The following is a 17,041-nucleotide window of genomic DNA, read 5'->3' as shown; positions in this document are numbered from 1 at the left end:
GGAGAAAATGGCGGCTCATGGAAGTTGAGTAACTTGCTCAAGTTCACCACTTACTTAAGTGGCAGCAGTGAGATGTGCATCTAGATCTGTCTGACACCACTCCACCACAGCAGTGCAGCTCTCAGATGCCTATTTACCTGTAATACAAAATCAGATGTTTCAAAGAACAAAGTGGGAATTGTGGGAAGTTAATTACTTCCAGGTCTTCAACAAGATGAAACTGGGATTTTCAACAGACATAGAGTGAAGTTCCACCAATGTGCATTTCCTCTATCGCTAGCTGGCTAAAATATTTTAAGTTGGACCATCCTAATGCTTTTGAGACTCTAAAGGGCTTTCTAGTTTGACGTTTTTTACTATCTCTACCAGTAACAAACTCTGATTTAAAGGTCTGTATCTGTGATAAAGCTTAAATTGCCATCATTCTCTAAGCTGCAAAGAAGTGTAACTATACAGGTTCAAAAATGCCTCTCCCAAGAGTCTACATTTGCTGAGCAGAACTAACCTTGGGCCAGTCCACAGGAAGCTGGCTTCCTCAGTCAGTGCATAACTCAGGCCCAGGATTGGACAAGTACCCCTCCCTGACATACTTCCATCCTATCAGTTCTGTTGGTTAGAGTGGAACTTTGGGCCTTGTTTCCATGGAAACAATACCTTATTACATGGGGTGCCTGTGTGGCTCAGTCAGTTAAGCATCTGACTCTTGATTTCAGCTCGGGTCATGATCTCAAGGTTCGTGGGATCAAAGCCAGCATCAGGCTTTACGGTGACAGCACAGAGCCTGCTTGGGAATCTCTCTCTCCCTTTCTCTCTGTCCCTCCCCTGCTCTTTCTCTCGCTCTCAAAATAAATAAACTTAAAAAATAAAATAAAATAAATTGAAACCATACCTTCAAGGAGACAGGATAAGATCAGCCTTAGCTGGGATGTTAAGGAAGTACTTCCTCCTCCTTATTCCCCTCCCACATCCTACTTCTTCATTCCCACACCTACCAAATAACCACCTAAACTCTGGCTGATGAAACCCCAAATGTTCCGTGAAGAACCCAGCCTGTGCCACTCATCTATTACTTCAGTATGAGGTCATCTTTCTCCTCGTCCATGAAAATTTCCATTCCTTTAATAAGATAACACTAACCAGGGTATTTGATGTTACTTTTTTTGTTGTTTAAATTAATTCAGACTAAAATATGCATCTCTAAAGGAACCTTTTACTTTCTAGAACGTGGATGCTTGGTCATCCAAACGAATCTTCCTGAGCACATCTGGAGGCATAGAGAGGATATGCATGTTTCCATAGGTATTTTCTCAAGGATGCCAATGTGTTTTTATTCAGATACTGCCAAAGGAAATGCCATAACGTTATTCCAAATAATATTCAAAATACAATTGATATTATTAATAACGGTGCCTTACATTTGTCTGGCATTTACAGGTTACAAAGTAATTTCATGTGTATTATAATATCCACTTTACACAAGAGGAAACAGGTAACTAATGTCCTGCTCGAAGTCACATGGTCAACAAGATATTGAAGCAGAAGCAAAATCAAGAACTTGTAACTCTAAGCTTTTTTTCATTCATCCGAAATGCTATTTAACAAATGTTCTAAAGGGAAAGCCGGAGAATCTGATGTGAAATGTGTCACTCAAAACCAGGAAAAGAGGAAAATGGGCTGCACCCAAAGTCACCTTCTAACCATCTTGGCATCCTGTGTGCTTACTTCAGGACCTTTCTATTCCAAGTAAGCAAAACTCAGCTCAGGCCAGCCTCAGTAGAAAGGGGACTCCATGGACTCACATAACCCAGTTGTAGGAAGGACAAGGACCTCACTTCTACAATGGCTGGACCTGGGCCTTAAACACCATCTGGACTCACTTCTGTCTCTGGTCTCAGCTTCTCTCATCTGTGTGGCTCCATTTTCCCAGGCCACCAGACAGCAGAGAAAGGTGGCCATAGATAGTATTTGTCTCACCACCTTACAAAAGACTTGACTCGTCCTAGCCTGAATCATGGTTGCTCTGCCCCAATCATTGCCGCCAGGGTGGATTGGCAGCCCCATAGAGCCACGTGTGTGTGTGTGTGTGTGTGTGTGTGTTGGGGTGTTACCCATTAGGCCTGGGATGTGCTTGTGGGCAGATACAATGACAAATATATGTTATGCCTGGATAATCAGACTCTAAGCTGGATATTGTGTACAGGTTTGTCAATAGGTCATTTTTTTTTATTAAAATGCCCGATATTTTCTCTTCTTCATATCTGGATTTCTTAGGTTCATAGTCTGTGGGAAAATTGTGATGTAAGGGAGAAATTATAACCATTTGTCATTCAAAGATACTGCTGTCAGTAGATACCAGAGAACCAGTAAGTTGAAGAGAAACTCAAGAAGGCATCTTTTCTTGTCACCCATTTGTGTTCCAGACAGGATAGGCTAAGGATGCCAGAGTTGATGAAATCTGCCGTCGTAACCTGAGAATCACTTTAGACAGCACCCTTCGTCCTGGCTTTCATCCCCTGGCTCCTCTTTCCCTCACACTTGAGCCCCATCAAGGTTGGTAAGAAGGACTGAGTTGAGCAGGTACCATCATTTACAACTAGTGTGACTGTAGGTCATCATTCTCTGCCCTGAGGAAAATCTCTAATACTCATCCCCATTCAGTAGTAACAGAATATCAAAAAGAACTTTTCCCGATATCTTGGAATTAGAGTTAAGGCTTCAAAACTGGAGGTTTTTTTTTATTATCAGTGGATAACAAAAACTTGTTCTTGCTACAGAGAGATGCTAAATATCTATGAGAAAGGGGAGGAGTCTGCTCTTCCAGCCCCCAATTTAAAAGAAAAGGACCCCAGGGAAGCCCTTGAAGACATTGAGGAGAGGAATTACCCTCCATTTAGATCCTGCTGGGTTATAGAAAAGCATCTGTCCATTCTGGGTTACCTCTGGATTGGAGAGTAAAAGTGTTTCCAAGAGAGCGTCAGCCAGCCCGGAAGCACAGAGGCACAGGTAAAGACAGACTGGTGTCTGGTCTTGTGTGGAGCAGTGTAATGGCTGGAGTGCAGAGGGAGCTGCCCATGACAGCATGATACGAATGGACAAGCGAAGGAGAGGCCTGTGCTTTGGCTACTTCTGCCATTTGTCAGGACAAGGATAAGGAGATTTCCCATAGGTCAAGTAGGTAAAGAACCAGGCTTGAAATTCCTTTGAACCACACTATCCAGGGGAACTGCCTGCCCAGAAAAGAAAGAGATGGGTTGCACTTCCAAAGCAGGAGTTAAGAGAGGTGGTCCCAAGAGATCAGCCTGGTATCACAAGAGCACACTTGTCTGAGTGGGTAACACCCCCCTACAGGCACACACGCATGAACACACACGCACACAAACATGCATGTGCACCTCAGGGAGGGCCAGTGTTTGGGCATCTACCATGACAGAAGACACCCAACAACAAACCAAGTACCAGCCGGCCGGGGCCATTGGCCTTTTTCCTCTGATCGCTCCTTGTCCAACCTGGAAAAGCCAGAAGCAAAGTGAAGAGAGAAGGTAAAACAAGGAGAATGAAAAGATAATGCTCTCTACCTTCTTCATGGCTTGTTCCAGAACCACCAATGAGATGTGTTTTGAGGGGGAAGAAAGGAGGAGCTTTGAATTGGGTGAAAAATTAAAGCTTTTACATCTGATTGAATGAGATTTTATGTGTGTGTATGTGTACCTGAAGAAGAAACTGCTCTTCTGCTTGAATTCTCCTAGAGCCAAAGATCTGGGACCTGCTCAAGATGTCACAGACAGGATGATGACCTGGCAAAACGTGCTTGAAAGCAGTGATGGGAGAGTAAATAAAGCAGTTTCCTGATTGTTCACACCAAGTTCGCACTGATCGATAAGCTGTCTGTGCTGCATTTCATCTTTAATTATGTAGTGAAAGGGTTTTCTCTTGGTAAAGGAATTATAGCAGACTGAGCATGTGGGAGAAAGATTGATTACTCACAAAATAATATGTGACGACAGCTACTTCACATAACCTGGTGCTAGAAACTCCAGCTGGGGAATCTTGATGCTTGATTTGGACCTTGAGGGACTAAGGGATCTTGAAAAGGTGGATGGAAAAGATGAAGCCGGTCCAGCTGTAGGCAATATCATGAGTAGAGCCATGGAGATAGGTCCAGGCAAAGATGAATTACCCAGCTAGACCCCAGTGTTATCTCCATGGGGAGTTGTTGTCAGTGTTAAAACCAAAATCATAGTGTAGAGTCCACCTATGGTATGTATAAATCTAATCTTAAAACTTTAGATTTTATTCTTTAAATAAAACACATAGGAGGTTTTTGAGCAGCAGACTACATGGTCCTATCTGTATTTTTAGGAAAATAACTCTGGCAACAGGGTAGAGACTCCAGGATATTTGGAGTGGAAACAAACTGAAGGTACTTAGATTGGTCAAGAGTGTAATGAGACACAAAATTATGTCTGTGGCGCTAGAAATGGACAAATGAGCGTAAGAGAGAAATTAGAGATCAAGTAGACAGAACTGATCGTGACTTCCCTTCATAGACTTGTCTCCATGAATGTATGATTCCATGAATATATGACATCCACAGAAATCACCTCGTTCCCTGAGGAAGCTTAGGACCTCAGGGGACCAGCTATGCTCTCTTGACACCCCAAAGCTCAGCTAGGCTAATGGTGAGTCAACTCTACCTGGTAATGAGGCCTTGGCAGTTGCGGCCACTGTTCCCTCAGGAGTAGTAGGGTCACCTCTCCTGCCTGGCAAGACCAAGGGCAGAAACAACTGTCTCCCTCCTCCAGCCCCCAGAAGAACTGGAGAGGATCTCTATTCCAGCTCCTGGTTACCAGGTAGACAGTAGGAGGCTGCCCCCACTTTGGTGCTTCACAGCCCTTCAGTACTTCTCCAATGATGGACAGAAAAGGGAAATTGTTGGAATGAATGTTGCTTGTGATAAATCTTTCCTCACCTGGAGAAATTCTTGTGATGACCACAACCAGAAAAGAGCATGATCTCACAAGCTGTCAGTTTCCATTTCCCTGTTCACACTCAGTGAAACTCCTCAGTGGATATTCTTGTGGGGACTGGGGAAGTTTCCTAAGTAGTCTTCCAAAATAAAACTCTGACTTCATGCTGTGCCCTCTCCAAAGCCTGATTATATCAGCCTGTGTTTGGGGAATGACTGTCAGTTACCCTTGCTTCCTAGGAGTTGTGGCAGTTAGATCAAATTGGATACAGAAGCCCAGACATCCTGAAGAGGAGAGAAATCAATGTAAATAAGTGTAATTTCTAAATAAAATATGCTTTTACCTAATTGAAAAGTCATTATCAATTAGTCAAATACAATTTTAATCAGACATGAATGATTGAGGAATTCTATATTCAGAGGAAGAACATGGGTTGGCATTTTTAAAACCCTCATGTCTCATGCCATTAACCTTGAAACCCTTTTACCAGGTAACTGAGGTGTGAGTTTTAATTCCCAGTATCAAACCAAGAATAAAATTATTTTAATTATGGTCAACTGGGTAAGGAACATTGACGGTCTAATTGCTAAGCGGTAATTCTGTATTCTGTCCCTGAGAGACAACACCTGAGCCAAATGCTTCAATAATTCATTAAAGCACTTCCCTGTGCATCAATTAGCAAATCATGTGCCTTGATTACTTTACTTAGGGAAAGTTACCCTTGTGAAAAAGACTTTTACCAATCATCAAAACATGAAAAAAAAAAAAAACCCTCTAATCTATCCTACGTTTGATTTTCATAGGAAGAATATAAAATCTTACAATGGCTCTATTATCTAGGGTGCAAATGCCAAAAGCAATCTGCAAGATAATTACAAGGGGTGCAGCCTGACCAACTTTATGCACAATTGGGAGGTAGGTAGGCTTGGGGTTCCTACCTTTCTCATTTTTGTTTTTGGCAATAGTTTAATGAATTGTTTCAAGTTCCTTTAAACCTCAAAACATTTCTGCTTCAGGATCACATTTGTATCATCTCTATGTCCCCATGTTGCCAAACTAAATGCTTTGAATTTATAGCAGATCATAAATTGATGTCTTTTCCATGTCATTCATGACTTTGATTACTGACAGTTATTTTTGTATTTATAGTGTTTTACCCAAAATACCAAAGTAAAAAAGATATTATGAAAAAGAGAGGAAAAGCAAGTGAATAAATATGACAATAAGGATCACTAGATGGAAAAGAAAAACCTCACAGGATATTTCCCTGCATGCGCAGAGAAGGCATTTCATAAATATTTGTTGGGTGGTAAATCTATTAAAGATTAGAGCAAAATAAGAAAAAAAAAACATAAAGCCACACTTTCAACTTGGGCCCCAGATTTTTGCCCACACTGCCAACAATAAGGAGAAACATTCACTCAATGTGAAACTTAACTCTTCCTGTTCTAATTCAACTCCCTATGACAAAGGTGATCCTAAGCAGAAAATTGCTGGATTAAAGTCAGCTAGAGAAATAGAAATGAGGAAAGGACAATCCACTGATTGAATCATCAAACTTGAAGAACTGAAAAACTATTTTCATGGGGTTTTTTAACTCAAGATAATAAGAACCACTGAGTGTATTCCCTTCTAGAGCTATTACCGTTGTCAACACTCTTCTTGATACTGTAGTTTTAAATGGATTCTAAGGGCCATTGTTGACACCAGAATTGAGTGCAAGGCTAATGTATCTCAGGGCACTCTGCACTTTATTGTTCTTATTCTGTATCTACTACTGAAAGGAACGCCTCTAAAACGGGAACTCGATCTAGTAGACATTTGCCAGGATGTATTTGCACAGCATGGAAACACACCTCCTATGTTTGGAAATCTCAAGGTGGGGAGCAGGGGGCCACTGGGGGCAGTGTAGGCAAGCCCTAGGCTCTGCTTCCTCTCCTCCCACTTCCCATGCTGTACTGGTGATCCAGTTGAGCTCAATCACATTTTTTGCATCTTGAAAGAATGGATGATGGGCTCAGAGACGAAGATTATTCCCAGTAGCAGTGAAGTCAGGAGCCCAGCAACATGGCAGCAGGTGTCCAGGTGGGCAGCGTCTAGCACATAGTGCTGTGACCATGGGAATGTGCTCATGGTCACTGTCCTGTGTGGCTGTTCCTGTCAGGGAGTTGGGTGTTGGCCACAACTGCACTCTTGTTTTTCACCTGTTTCCTCCACCTGAGATCCTTCTAACAAAATTGCTGTCTATTTAAGTTTCTTTTGTTTGCAGCCAAAGTCTTGGTTTGTAAGGAGAATAAAATAGAATTTTTAAAAATGTAATTTTCTGGGGTGCCTGGCTGGTTTAGTCAGTAGAGCATGCGGCTCTTGATCTCAGGATGGTGAGTTCAAGCCACAAGCTGTGAATAGAGATTACTTAACAAAATAATAATAATAATAATAACAATGAAATAAAAAATAAATAAAAGTTTAATTTTCTGAGAAGAGAGGCAGCTTCAAATACAAAAATCAAACACAACAGTTTAGAAATCACTGGCTTTTTCTCATATCTCATTCCTTCCTACTCATAATGCTTTCTTCTGATGTATATAAATAACTCCTATAGTCACCAAAGGCTCTATTAAAAGCCTGTTTATACTTTTGAAAACTACTCTTTGTCAGCCTAATTATAATAAGAAGTACTCATTAAATTTGGGATTTATAGAAATTTATAGAAAATCATGTCGATTCAACACCAAAAGGAATAAGTCGGGGGTGGGGGGGGGCGGGGAGCGGGACACAGGAAGACTGTGAAATTAGATTACCCAACAAGAGACTCTGTCAATTGATGGAGGAAAACTTAACTAATTTAGAGCCTGTTTCACTATACATGCTAAAAACGACCAACTGGCTTTTTGAGGTAGTTATTGCAGATTGGCCAGATAGTTCATAATAGAGAGAATATTACAAATTAAAGTTTATTTTTGCTTTGATAACAAGGTGTGAATGCACTGAGGTGGAAAGTCTGCAACAGACACCCTATGGGAAGCAATCCAAGGTCACAGGCTGAGCTGAGACATAGCAGCTGTCTCACAGTCATGGCCAGAGTGATTATGCCTGAGATTTCATGAAGGATGTAAATATTGAAGAATCAGAGACTACTTGAAGTTGCTAATCTAATTCTCAGACAATATTAACTTATGTTATGCTAGTGACAGCATAGAATTCTAAGATACTATGCCTGTAGTGTCTGATAATCACTGTGACCTTCTGCTAAGAGCCTGAAGAGCTTCAAAAGTAATTCTCTTATGTTCTTAAGAGTTTTGATTAAACTATAGCCATTGTCGAGTCATAGGAACATACAGGAAGGAAGACGGCGAAGTGTTGTGTGTGTGTGTGTGTGTGTGTGTGTGTGTGTATTTGATACCTGAGGTATTATTCAAAATTTAATTTTGAAAAACTGTCTCAGTCCAATTTTTTTAAGATGCTGTGTTCTGATAGATTTGCATTATTATTTTTTTTATTTTTTAAACTTTAAAAAAAGTGTCTATTTATTTTTGAGAGAGAGAGAGAGAAAGAGCACAAGCAGGGGAAAGGCAGAGAGAGAAAGGCAGACACAGAATTGGTAGCAGGCTCCAGGCTCTGAGCTGTCAGCACAGAGCCCCACGCGGGGCTCAAACCCGCAAACCGTGAGATTATGACCTGAGCCAAAGTCGGACGCTTAACTGACTGACCCATCCAGTCGCCTGGATTTGCATTATTATTGAAGTGATTTCTAGACCACAGAATTGATATACATCCAGTCCTTATAGGAGATACAATCAATGCATCAAATGGAAGTTTTAGCATGCTTAGCTAATCCTGAAAACACAATACCTATTTCAAAATGTTGAATGACCTTTGAGGCACAGAGAATGGTCTAAACATTAGAAAATTTAAAACTTGTAACCAGAGAAAAGCTACTATTCTCTATTATGAAACAGAAAAGAAAACTTCTTCACATGTAGAAGAAGGTCTTTGGGGATGAGACCTAAAAAATAAATATTCTTTTTATGTGAACATTAGCAATTTTCAGGATTAAAAAAAAAAGACACAATACTTACAGTCAAATTTCTGAAGACCAGCTGTCTTATCCTTCGTAGGTATTAGTCTAATTCAAGTGCCAGAATCAGAGGCAAATGCTTCAACATACCTTCAGATTTTTTAATATTCTCAGCACTAAAAATAAACATATCCTCAGTAAGCAAGCTACACAAACAACCTATGAAATAAATCTAAAAAACATCAGGGCCAGTATTTCTGTTTGTTTTCTAAAATGCCCCCATTTCTGAAGGGGTGAAAGTACGGTTAATAATGTATTTTATTCCAAAATTTTTTATGGACTATTTTAAAGTACTGTCCCCTTCATCCGATGGTCATCATATGGAAAGTCTCAACACACGGAGTTCATACTCATCTTCAAGCTTAGCTTTAAATCCAGTGATTGAATCCATTTGAAGCCCTTATTTTCAGGCATCAAGGCTTATGAGCTTATATCTTCCCCTGCCCCAACTGTCCCACACCATCCAATGGTTCTCATGTGAGGTAAGCTAATCTGTATCATTCTTTTCTATGATCTGACAATCCTCACTCTGAATCTTGATTTATGCTCTCACCATTCATCCACTCACTTGCTTATTTGTGTAATAACATTTATTTAGCAGCTACTGTGCACAGAACACTGTTTTGTATACTTGGAACATGAATAATTAAAACACAGTACCTGCCCTCTGGCAGCTTAGAGGCTATTGAATAGATCAGTGAATGGAAAAGTACCATTTGTACAGAATTGCAGACTATACAGAAATACAGATGTTTTCAAACACTGAAATATAATTGTCTCAGTGCCTGGCAAGTCAGTATTTCTGTGAAAGCCAAAAATATGTGCTGCCTACCTCCCCCTTTAAGAAAGGACTTGCTGCTCCATCTGTCAGGAGGTCTGTAAGCAGATATCCCCTCAGCTCTGGTTCCCTTCAGGGATTGCCCAAATCAGGTCCTCTCTAGGGAGGCCCACATCCAATGACTGGCTGAGATGAGACCATTTATTCCCATAAATGGTTGTTCTGAGACTCAATTTACAGTGTGTGTTGGGAAGGGTCCCCACACCTCCAATAAACAATTCCCAGACACCAGCAGGGTGTCCAAGAATTCAACTCAAGCTGGCACTCTCTACCCAAGGATAGCGTCAAATTTCACAGGCTAAGGCCTCACTGCTACAAGACTGCCCTCCTGCCTCCCCACTTCAGACTCCAGTCATAAGACCAGGTTGCTCCCAGTGCTTCTGAGCAACTGGCTATAGATTGGAGCTCCCTGTGACCTCCCTTAGGAGGTCCAGGCTGTTACCTGTACTTCTAACAGATTAGCTATAAATCAGGGGTTCCCATGGTAAATTCTTGTTGGGTCCGATTAACTTGCTAGAGTGAGTCACAGAGAAACGTGTATGTAACAGAGAAACATGTTACATACTAGATCACTGGTTTATTATAAAAGGATATAACTAAGGAACAGCCAGATGGAAACAGCATGGTAAGGTATGGGGAAGGAGCATAGAGCTTCCATGCCCTCTTCAGGAATGCCGCTTATCCCCAGATCTCTACAAGTTCACCAACGCTCAGCAGTTCTTCCATCCCTGTCCTTTTGAATTTTTATGGAGGCTTCATTACATAGGCATGACTGATTAAATCATTGCCATTGGCAGTTGATTCGACCTCCAGCCCCATGCTCTCTCCCCTCCCCAGGGGTCAGAGATTGAGACTAAAAGTTCCAATCCTGGAAGTTGCGTCCATTGTCAACCAGCCCCCATTCTTAGGTGCTTTCCAAAAGTTGCCTCATTGAGGTAACAAGAGATACTTTTATCACTCTCTACTCAGGAAATTCCAAGAGTCTGGGGAGCTGTGAGCCAGGAACAAGGTTAAAGACCAAATATATATTTATATTTATTTGTTATAATAAATCACAGTATCACAGCCCAACACCCTGCTCTCTGTGGAGTCAGCTATCCTTCAACTGTGCCTGCAGCCCAGTTCTCTCTCTGCTCAATCCTGCTTCCTTCCTGCCCCTTCCATGGGGTTTATTCTAAAGACACTTGCTAAAAACTTACACTGCCCAAATATGCTTCTGGGAGAACCCAAGTGGCAACACTCATTGAACACATTTTTTTAAATGAAGTATGGCCCTTGCTTTCTTGCATTAGAACATGACCTTAAGGAATATACGGCCTCAAACAGAGAAATAATAACATTGATAATAAAAAAGCAAAAACCGACCTAAGATTTACCCTGTGCAGGGCACAGTTTCAAAGGTTCTATATGTATCAGCTCATTTAATCCTCACAGTGACTCAATAAGTGAGTCGTATTATTAATCCATTTCAGCTGATGAGTAAAGGGAATGACAACAGTCAAATATTTTCCTCAAGGTCACACAGCTACTAAATGACTCCCAACCAGTACAGCTCCAAAGTGTAGTCTCTTAACTGGTATCTTAAACTTTTTCTCTAATTCTCCAGCATCTTAATAATTTCATAGCGTCGTTAGTAAGTACAGTAGAATTAAATGTTGAAAGCACTTTTTAATAATAAATACCGCCTACCGTTTGTGAACCCCTACCACATGGAGCACTGCTGTAGACTCTTTATAGAATCAAATTATTGTGATAGTATTTCGGTAAATTAGGCCAGGCTTGGTTATATTCTCCTTTTACCACAAAGTAAGCAGCAATTTGTGACCATAAGTGACTTACCCAAAGTCAGAGCTCACAGGTAGCAGAAATATTCTCAAATCTATATTTCTCTCTCCTAAAGAAATGATCTCAAAGTTCACCTAGATGCTAAGATTTATCTAAATTATACCTAATCCATGAACTATGAATTATATGTAATCATCATTTTTAATTACACCATCTTCGTCTCCAGACATCCCAGAAATGCAGAGGAGCCCCTGATGCCTCTGTCCACTAGCACAGCTTTCACCATAGCCGTGATCTAGAACTTTCCTTCATAAACCTAGGTTACTTAAACAGTTCTCCAGGTATTCTTTTAGATACCCACCCTCGATGGTATGCAAGGGCTTCTGCCCTTCATAGTCTTCATTTTCAAGTCCAAGAACTATGAATGAACCACATTATATATTTGACTCTATATTTAGTGTATTGATGAAAATTCCAGGAAATCCCAGTTCACACGTATAATAATATGATGTGGTAATCTGCTCTTTGAACACAAATTTCATTTCTAAAAGACCACTGAGGCCTTTGGCCCATGAAAAACCAATTCAATTCTGAGAGCAGCAGTCTCTCCTGTGGCTAAGGTAAGAGACTGGGGAGCTTTGGGAGGGAGAGTAAGAAGTTTTCCTTTTTGTCCCTTTTTTTGTGGAGGTGGAAATACATGCATTTGTCACCTCGGAGATACGGGGTTATACATTACTCCTGACCATAAAAGGTAAAAAAAACAACAACAACAAAAAAAAAAAAACAAAAAAGCAAACAAACAAACAAACAAAAACCCTCTGAATCGTGTTTACTGTAACCAAAGAGCTGAGAGGGGAGAAGAGTGTGAATGCAGAGTAAGGAAATGCCAGCTTTTTGGCAACAGGAACAAACAGGACAGAGAATAAGGACTTCTGCGAGGCTCACTCCTTGGCTCCTTGACTCGGGAAATGCACTCACTCTTTGTCTCTATTATTTGCTGCCTGACAATTGTTCCCAGCAGTGAAAGGCGAGCTCACCCTCTGGGAATGGGTTCAAATATAAATGACTGAGATTCTTGTCAAAGGTCCACTGTGGCTGACACCCCCTCCTCCGCCCCTTATCCCCCTCAAGGGCACTTCATTTTTGCTTTATTACTTTTTTCCCCTCCAAGGGCAGGTTAAGGTCCAGGAAAAAAAAAAAAAAAAACTGCCATTCTTAATGGAGGTTCTTGATTATAGGCCAACATTTCTGCCCTATCTCACTTCCCACTCCCTTTACTTCCATTCTGCCTCTTGCCAGACTGCCCTTTTCTGCAGTGCGAAATCCCAGCCACCGCTGCGTACTTGAAAGCGGCTTGGGTAATGGCTGCTGTAAGACCTTCCATGAACAACCCGTAATGAACATGTGCAAACCTTGCAGAATGTTGCTTCATTGTCCATTTACTCTGCTTTCAACATGACAGCTGACAGCCTCCCGTGCTGAGGGAAAGAAAAGCTGTAAATGCCGAGAGCCATAAAATGTTTACTTTACTTTCTGTGAAAGTCAGGTTCACTCATCCAACGCTCTCTTCCACGATCTGGTGTTGTGAAAATTGCAGTCATTTACGTTTCTCTGGAGAGTTAAAACAAAGAAACCACAGTGACAGGAGCCCTGCTTTTCAAAAACTCCAGAAGAATAAAAATCGTGGAATGCCTCACAAAAGGAATGACAAATCTCCTTAAAGAAACTCCTAATGATGCAATTCAACAGCCATTTAAAAATAATGGTTGATGGCCTGATTTGTAAGAGACGTGGGAAGAAAAGAGATGGTTTAAGCTCTACGAAATAAGCTCTTGGTTCATTCATACCAGGCACACTAAGCCAGGCAGAGGAACAATGTCCATGGTGGGAAGACAAAGAAAGGCAGCAGGTCCACCAAGCATTGCAAAAGCTGAGGCTCAAATCGTATTCACCCACGTTATTGTATTTGATCTTTACGACAACCTTGTGAAGCTCTATGACAATTGTCAATATCCCCGTTTCACAGAGGAAACACTGAGGCACAGAGATAGTCATTCCTCGCCAGTGGCTCAGCTAGAACTCCAGCTCAAATCTTCTTTGAAAGCTAATGTATTTTTCAGCCTCTGCGTTGCATTTTAATGAAATATCAAGTGCTCGGAGGGTTTTTTGAGTTAAAATTAATTTTTTCTAGGTTATGCTAAATGTGCTTCCTTAAAATGTCTAAAATGAGAAGGTCTCTTCTCTTTGTCAGGCAAAATGGTGACTGTGTGGGTGTCTGGGTATCAGAATTAACATTCTTTTCAATGAGGAGTTGATTTACCAAACACTATTTAAATTAAAAAGATCCCAAATGTGGCAGTGTTCCCTCCGCAGTTACCACAGGTCATTTATGCAAGCATTTCAGAGACAGCTCTTTATTGCCAGTTTATAATTAGATTCACCAGAGACTTATTAACCTCTGGGAAGAGTTACAAGTTTTGCATAAAAGCAAAACAAAGAAAAAAAATGTCCGCAACTCATAGAAGTAAAATTTAAAGCAAAGATACAGTAAAAATAAAATTCACCTTATTCACAGGCACATAAGAGTCTATTGTTTTGTTTTGTTTTTTTAAATCAGATTTCCAGGACCTAGAGATATTAATCTAATAGATCTCAATTACATTCAGGGAACATTGTGTGCTATTCTGGCGCACAGAGGTCCCCAACCACCCTTGGAAATACATTGGACTGTGGGCGGGAGGGCTGAGGAGGAGGTGAGTTTCCAGATAAGAGTAGCAATTTGGAATTTGCAAGATGAGACAAAGTAACCTGCCATGAGTACCTTTGAATAGGAGCATTGTTAGCAGTAATATATAATTAAATTCTGCCTTCAAAAATTGTTGAGTGGTAATAATTTAGTGAATAATAATTTCACTAGCTTCTGGTTTGATGTCTCTTCACTGCCTGCTACTATTTGTAGTTATAAAACCTCGTTCATAAAAACCATCTGTGGACTAAAGTAAACCTCTGAACTATTAAAAAATGATTTGTGAAAACGGAGTGGTTTTTTTGACCATCAAATTAGCAAAGCGTTTGTTTTTATGTTAATTTTCAGTACAATGGAGGCAGGCAAATTCATATATTACCTGTTAGCATATAAATTTGTGTAATGTTTCAATCATTTTTGGAAGTAATTTGGAAATAATAACTACAAGTTTTCAAAATGGTCATATTCTTTCACTCAGCAATACAAGTGCCATCCTAAGGAAAATGTACACATAAGCAAATACGCTTTTAAAAGTGCAAATTTTGGAACAATCTTAATGTCCACAAATAGGGAAATAAGTGAGTAAATTATGATATATTCAAATGATGAAATAGGTTAAATCTCCCTTAAAACATCTTATAAGAGTTTGAAGATGGAAAAAATGCTTTTCATGAAAAGTTAATTCTTAAAATCATCTTAAATTATCTATGATATAACTTCTTAACTAGTTTAACAAACAAACAAAAAAGCACCTGGAAAAGTGATCAGAAGGAAATACACTGAAGTGTTAAAAACAATTCTCTTTAGGGGCGCCTGGGTGGCTCAGTCGGTTAAGCGGCCGACTCTGGCTCAGGTCATGATCTCGCGGTCCGTGAGTTCGAGCCCCGCATCAGGCTCTGTGCTGACAGCTCAGAGCCTGGAGCCTGTTTCAGATTCTGTGTCTCCCTCTCTCTGACCCTCCCCTGTTCATGCTGTCTCTCCCTGTCTCAAAAATAAATAAACGTTAAAAAAAAAAAATTCTCTTTAAAAGGTGACATGGTGAATAACTGGTATTTTGCTTTTATACTTTTCAGGTTTTCCATAGTGGAAAATATGTCTTTTACAATTTTGTAAGTAATTTTCTTAAAAAGAGCATTTTGCTTTCTTTTTTTAAATTGAGGTATAATTGATATATAACATTCTAGTTTCAGGTGTCCAATATAATAATTTGATGTTTATAAATATTGCAAAATGATCACCACAATAAGTGTAGTTAACATCCTTTTTGCTTTCTTTCTAATGTAATATAGGCCACAGTTACATATTTACTCCTAAGTACACTAAAAAATGAAGAGAAAATGTTGTTCCTTTACTCTCACAAAATGGCAGGTGGTTTCCCTTAGAAGGAGCCAGAGAGAGAGAAGATGCAAGAAAGAAGCCACAGGCTTTGTGTTAGCAAATCCCAGAAGGGAGATTCATTACAATTACCACATTCTATTCATTAACTCAGTGGCTAAATCTAGCTGTCACTCAGGGGGAGGGGGTCATACAATAGCATGAAGGCCAGGACATAGTGACCAATGGGAGCCTTCTTAGAGGCTCTTGGCCTCAGAAGTATAATAATAAAGTCCCCATTGGTAATGGGGGGAAAGGTTCTGTCCTCTACCAAACAGAACACCTGGACAGTGGCTTCCCCCGTGGATATCTATTGCGCATCTAAAGGGTTATCAGTTATAAATGCTCAAACTCATCTTTCAACTGAACCCTGGCCCCTAGTGCCAATGCTGGAGGAGCTGCTACCCAGGGAGGGGAGCACATGTTTCTGGTATCTTCCATTGGAGTTTGGAATGCATTTTCCTAGAGAAGAAGTTATTATAAATAATCAATGTGCTCCCAGGCCAACAACTGGAAGCCTATTTAATACAAACCTTAAACCTTCAAAACTTTAAAGGAACATGAACCTTAGAAAATATAATAATGTTATTTCAACAACATCAAATCTGATAATATAATTATTCTATGGAAAAATACATCATGGGTTCTAAGCAACCCAATTTACAAACAGATCTTAGGAATATAATCTTAAATTTATTATCAGTTCTCTACATATATACACCTAACATAGTCATAGGCTTTTTTAGAATAATCTCCCAGATAAGTGCTGAAATTCTGAAACCCGTAAAATAATTAGGACAACTGTTAATTTAAGCCCAAAATGGTTAATACTAAAATAGTATTATTTAACAATAACAGGAATGGATTTTTCTGTCATGTGGAAAAGTAAGGCTATCCTATATAGTGGATTTCAGTTTGTTGTTTTAGTAACAATTATCGTGTCAAATTACATGTCAAATTAGTCTAGTAACACAAGTGGGCTTCTGCAGTAAACCTTTCATTTATAAAGGAGTTAAAAGTATTACTATTATCATTGCTAATTTACAGATCAATATCACATAATGTGTTTGCCTATAATAGTGCCATGCACACTGTGAGAATTTAAAAATTGATGAAAAGAGAATTTTGAATCTTAATATTTCTGATAAATCCAATCCCAAATATAATACTGACTACACCAATTTTTAGGGTTTTTGTGCTGTTTGTATAACCATTACCTTAATAAGATGATGTAATTTTTTTTCTGTCTTATA

General features: G+C 39.9%; 1 protein-coding gene and 1 long non-coding RNA gene across 2 annotated transcripts in view; both read left to right on the top strand.

Annotated features, from left to right (window-relative positions):
* The window catches only part of GALNTL6 (polypeptide N-acetylgalactosaminyltransferase like 6), a 152,609-nt gene that overhangs the window by 20,042 nt on the left and 115,526 nt on the right, over nt 1-17,041 (top strand). The gene's annotated exons all lie outside the window — the stretch shown is intronic.
* LOC115512082 overlaps nt 12,520-17,041 on the top strand; it is an 18,822-nt gene continuing 14,300 nt past the window's right edge. Inside the window, exon 1 of the long non-coding RNA XR_003968275.1 lies at nt 12,520-12,530. This is a non-coding gene — a long non-coding RNA (uncharacterized LOC115512082). The remainder of the gene's footprint in view (nt 12,531-17,041) is intronic.

The sequence above is a fragment of the Lynx canadensis genome, chromosome B1, assembly GCF_007474595.2.
Source record: "Lynx canadensis isolate LIC74 chromosome B1, mLynCan4.pri.v2, whole genome shotgun sequence".
In the NCBI taxonomy this organism is placed as follows: domain Eukaryota; kingdom Metazoa; phylum Chordata; class Mammalia; order Carnivora; family Felidae; genus Lynx; species Lynx canadensis.
This window is presented reverse-complemented; position numbering and strand designations above follow the sequence as displayed.